Below are 6,000 nucleotides of genomic sequence, written 5' to 3'. Positions count from 1 at the left end.
CAATGAATAAAGTTTTCAGTAGCAGGTCATTTTGCGTGTTTGACTTTTCTTTAGTATTCTTAGCTCTTAGTCATAGTTTGCTTTTGGTCCTTTCCCTTGTGGAAGAAATTAAATTTGCAGATTAGAATTTGAACCTCTCGCAGGAGAAGAGCTGTCCTATACGTCTTCAGTCTCACTTGATGAAGAGGAGCGTTCCTCACACGCAGTCTAGCACAGCTTGGTCAGAATATGAAGGGCGTCGCTCCATTTTACATAACAGTGTCCATCGATGCATTCGTTTACTCTGGTCGCTTACACCCAAGTGACTGATATAAAATAAAAGTCCATTTTGTTATTTTTTAGTTCTTCTTATTTCTTTGAGTTGAGCCGCCACACTTGAAATTTCTGTGCATGTAACAAGTGACCATTCTGGTTGTTTACAGGACATCTGCTGACTTCTTAGTCACCTCTTAGCCATCCTTCAGTACATTTTGTGTATTACATCAACCTTTCTTCAGGTACATTCTTTGTTTGCTTGACCATCATGTATATTTCAATGTACACGATGCAAACTTTTAAATTACATTACCTTTAAAATATTCTTTCACACCCTGCTATATACAGTAAGTACCCTGTTATAAATATCCAGTTAAGCAGATTAAGGTGATGTGTGAAAAAAGTAGTGTATAATTTGACAATAGAGTTTATACTCTGCTGTTCTTTTATTATTTTAGTAGAAAAACAATGGAGGAGGTGAAGTGCATCAGAAATAGTGAAGGGGAAGATACAGACAGTAAAATAGCGGATGCTCTAAGCTTGCATTTCTCTGAGGTCTTCACAGGTGAGCAAGTGGATAACCTCCGAGTGGTAACAGGGACTACTAAGGAGGTAGTGAGGGATTTGGAAATTGTAGAGAGAGAAGTGCTGCTCAGATTAAAATGGCTGAAATCAAACAAATCACCAGAAGGCTAGTGAGTACAGATATAAACCCTTGACACACATTGTTTAGGAAGTCATTGCACACTGGAGAGATTCTGAAGGACTAGAAAATGGCAAATATCATCCCATTATATAAAAAGGGTGACAAGGCAGATCCAAGCAACTATAGGCCAGTAAGCTTAACGTTCATCACAGGAAAATTAATGGAAGGAATTATTAAGGATAAGATTGAGCAACACATGACAAGGACACGAGTTATTCTGAACAGTCAGCATGGGTTTAGAAGAGGGAGGTCGGGTTTTACTAACAGGTTGCAACAAAAGCATACGATCAAAGTGGAGCTTATGATATTATTTATCCTGACTTTCAGAAAGCATTTGATAAGGTGCCACATGAGAGGTTGGGCATCAAATTAAAAGAAGTGGGAGTTCAGGGTGATGTTTATAGATGGGTGCAGAATTGGCACAGACACAGGATCGATCATTTTTATAGTTGTAACGATTCAGGCAGCATTAAAGAGTTACTTTACTTTGTTTAAATATCTTGGGTTTGCAGTAGCAAATTATGTAGCTGTTTGGTTTGTTTCTGGGCATGTTGTAATATTTTTTATTGTTATATTTTGATTCTCCAGTGCTACCATTTTGCTTTACCATCCGTGTTGGTATTTTGTGGTTCTGTTGCGCTCACTATGGACATGGTTTCAGGGGTTACGCTCCATAACACCATCGGAACAACACTTTATAAGCAAGTGTCACATGCTAAATGCTGACCGAAGTTGTGGATGCTTTAGCAAAAAATGTAGTCTACAATTTCTGCATTATTTTAGAGTTCTAACCCCACTGTTTTTCCTTTAGACTACAATTTTTTTTTCTAGTGTTTTGGTTTTGTCAACAAGTATCATGTCCTTCCGGTCTTGACCCCTCACTAAGTATGAAGGTAAACAGTTCATCTTCTGGTCCTTACAAGTCCTGAAAACTGCCTCACCATTCTACAGGCAGTAGGGGAGTGAAGTGCACTGCTATCTTGAATAGACCCCGTCAAAGATGTCACATGTCCTCGAAGGTGACAGTCACTTAGCCACCACATTATTATTATTATTATTATTATTGGAAATGTGCATAGCGACTGGCCGACTCCTTTAGCTTACCCCGCTACTAACCAACATGAAACTAAATTCTTAACAGAAAGATGATAATGATATATCTCAGACTGAAATTTACTCTGGTAATGAGAAAAGTCTCCAGAAATTAACTAGATCTCATGGAAGAAAAGTACGTACTAGAAAAAGGTCTTTTATGCACAGAAGATCGATCCTGAGTCTAAATCCAGTGGTATCTGTGCTCACATACAAAAACGGATTTCAAGCTATCTGAGCAGAAAACAAAGAGTACGATAAGAGGAGAAGGTGCCACATGTCACTGGCGGAGCTGTGCTTTTACCTTAGTGACACTGATTTCCTTCCATCCATCCATTATCCAACCTGCTATATCCTAACTATGGGATCACAGGGTCTGCTGGAGCCAATCCCAGCCAACACAGGGCGCAAGGCAGGAAACAAATCCCAGGAGGGCGCCAGCCCACCGCAGGACACTGATTTCTTGCTGTATATTTCTCATTTTATGATGTAACTAGGCTGACCCGCCTTTTAAGGCAACCGACTTTTAAGTTGACCACTTCTTAAGGCAATTCAATATGTAGATCAATTTGATATTTTATACAAACTCATTCATTTGGTTATATTGCATTTGAGCGGTATTACTTTAATACTCGTAGTTTCTGTTATTTTGTGATGAAATTTAAACTTTTTTCTATATTGAGGTCGCCCTTTTGAACCCCCCTGATATTTACTACGCGGTGAGGCATTTGTACTCCATCAACATTAATTATTTCCAGAGACATAATTTTGTCAATTTTTCCAGCGCATCGCGCACAAAAGCAAGGGAACGTTGGGAGCACCAGAATTCTGCTCACATCGTGTCTCTTCGTACCGCAAGCTGCAAGTAGTAAGTCTGTGATAAGCGGAATACCGCTACGCTTTCCACTCACGGGACGGAAGGACAATCCCTACCGCTTTTATATAGTAAAAAAGAAGAAGAAGATATCGCACAGTCTGGAGTAGAAAATCATCTTTTACCTGGAAAAACGAAACTACAAATCCCATCATGCATTGCAAAATGGACGGGGCGTGTGTGAAACTCCGCGCCTGCGTAGCACTCATGGGACGGAAGGACAATCCCGACCGCTTTTATATAGAAGGATGTTTCCTGCTCACTTCAAGATGATGCATGCTGTTAAAATTGCCATAAAAACAGTGAATGATAACTTGCTGTAACAAATTCCATAGGAAGGCAACAGAAACCTAAATTATACAGTAAAGGCATTTGATGCTGATGTACAGGAGGTGTGCTCTGAAAAAAGACTTGGGAGATTATATTGACAAAGTCTCATCCTGAAGGGATTTTGCACAATTCCATATAATGAAAGAACTGAGACTGACTTACCTGGGAAAAGGTGTACCGCTGTGAATAATGAAGGCTAGGGAAGCTCATCACATCAGCAATGCACACGGTTCACTAATGATGCTCCTTGTGATCTTCCTTTTTACTTGAAGCTCTCTTGAGGTTCTTGTCACACGATTGTGTTTTCTCTCTAAAACGTTTCCATGCTTATGACTCTTTTTCTTGTATATTGTTAAATAACATACACTTCTGGGCTGCTCCTTGAGTTTTGTTCTCATCTTGAAATGTTTGTCCCCCTAGAATGCTGTAAAAAAGCTTTCTCTCTGTGTCAGCTGCCTCCTGCCGGTGTTCACTTGTCTTGTTGCAGTGGAGGATCATCTCTTTTTGTCTGGTCATGATGTGCCATCTTTCTTGACATTCTTTATGAATTTATTTGGGCTCTCTTTCTGGCATTCAGACTTTATTTTTATCAACATAAAAAAGCACACTTGGTGGCTACAATATAATTTACAAAAATGATTATGAAACTGTTTTAGCCAGTGTAATTAATACATAATTATAATTCATATATAATGTCTTGTTGAGAGGTTTACTTAATTCAGAAGTGACATTCATGTCTCTGGTGACTCTTCCTATGAAGTCAGTAGACACGTTTGGAGAGCATGGGGGGTCATGAGGTCACTGGATAGGGGTTGTGTGGCACTCCCGATATCTCTGCAAAAGTGACGAAGGTCCAAGTCTGGTGCTTCCTGTCTTGCTATATGGTTGTGAGACATGGATGCTATCCAGTGACCTGAGATGAAGACTGGACTCCTTTGGTATTGTGTCTTTACACAGAATCCTTGAGCACTGTAGGTTTGACTTTGTGTCGATTGAGAGGTTGCTCATGGAGTCCTGAATGAGGCACATTACCTGCATTGTGAGGGAGCGTCAGTTACGGCACTACGGCCATGTGGCGTATTTCCCCGCGGGTGATCCAGCTCATAAGATCCTCATTGTGGAGGACCTGAGTGGCTGGACCAGGCCAAGGGGACACCTACGTGACACCTGGCTGTGGCAGATAGAGGGTCATTTACGGGGAGTGGGACTGGACCGCGTGTCTGCCTGGGGGTTGCAAAATCAGTATGCCGAGCTGTGGTGAGTGTGGCAGCATGCTGTACCAGTGCATGCTCCCCAACCTGACCTGACCAGATTTACCATGGATTAAAGTTCTATCAGAAAGAAATGAGTAATTCTGTATATGAAAGTGAAAACAAGCAAAATAAATATCTCACTCAAATTTTTCTAAAACAAAAAAGAAATACAAGGCATTGAGAAGAAGCTAAAACAAGCCTAGTAATAAAAACAAAGAACAAAGTGTACATTAATGACAGGCAAAAGTACAGAATCCCTAAAGGGACATGAGCAAAAAAAATGTATTTCTTGTTTGCATGCAAAACTTTCTCATGAGCCTGGGATCTTTTCTTATGCCCATGAGAAACAAGAATTTTCTTTTTTCTTTTTTGCTCATGTCCCTTCATGGGCTCTGCAGAATAGCCCAAGGCCTAGTTAGGTTTTTACATCAGTAAAGCAAGAATTTGTTTTAAGATCCTTGACTTCAATAAAGAAAAAATGATAAACAGCAGTGAAGGTAAGAAACATCATCCCTGGCCAATCCCAGGATTTCTTTAAGTAAGCAGTTCAAGAATGTTTCAGACTTCATCCGGCCCTTTCTCTTTAAATGAGCTCCACAAACCTGACTGCTCTGTCATCAGTTGTTCACTTGCTCTTTGTACCTTCGATGTCAGACTGGACCTGCCATTTTAAGACCAGTTCTTTGCGTAGGTCCATCTTCAAAAGCATGTCCTGTCCAGGCCGCTGACAAAAGTCCTGCTCATTTCATAGCCGTATAGCACACAGCCCTTCAGTAGAAAAGGTGGAAGCGTCAATAGCACCGTTCCCTACAAAGACAAGCTTGGTGTGAGCAATAAAATCAGTTACATTACCCTGCTGAGCAATATATACTATTATACAATATTAGACATTAAGCCCGTTACAATAACATTAAACATTAGTAGCAACAGTCTATATTAAATGACCTTGTATGTGGCTGTAATATGTGTCACTGTCTTTAATTTTCCCTCTCAGTAATACTGGTTTGTATTTCCGTAAAATGGAAAAAGGTGTCAGTCAAATGTATAAATCTGTCCCCTTTTTATATAAACATAATTTATATTACTGGGCCACTGTTATGTGAGCTGGCGTGCTGATTCACTGGGCAGGCCGCTGATAGACAATGTGCACAGGCATCCCCTGCTTGAAGAAGAAGCCAATCCACGCCTGAAAACCCCTTCATAAACTGAATTTTTATAACCTAATTACAATGAACTTAAATGGAAACCATTTTAAGTGTTTCCTGTCCTCAGAAATGGGCTGCATTTTTTCAAATAACATTAAGCTACATGGAAACTGACAGAATTAATTTAACAATAACATTTGTCATCAAAACAAACCCTAAAAAGGAATGCCCTTCATTAAGTAATGTTAAACAAAGCTGTTTGTCTAGATGTGCTCACTTCTAGTTAAAGCCTAATGGCCCTTCAGCTTTACTTGGGCTTTTCCAGTTCTTTCTCAATCTATTTAA

This window comes from Polypterus senegalus, chromosome 2 (assembly GCF_016835505.1).
Source record: "Polypterus senegalus isolate Bchr_013 chromosome 2, ASM1683550v1, whole genome shotgun sequence".
NCBI lineage: Eukaryota > Metazoa > Chordata > Cladistia > Polypteriformes > Polypteridae > Polypterus > Polypterus senegalus.
This window is presented reverse-complemented; position numbering follows the sequence as displayed.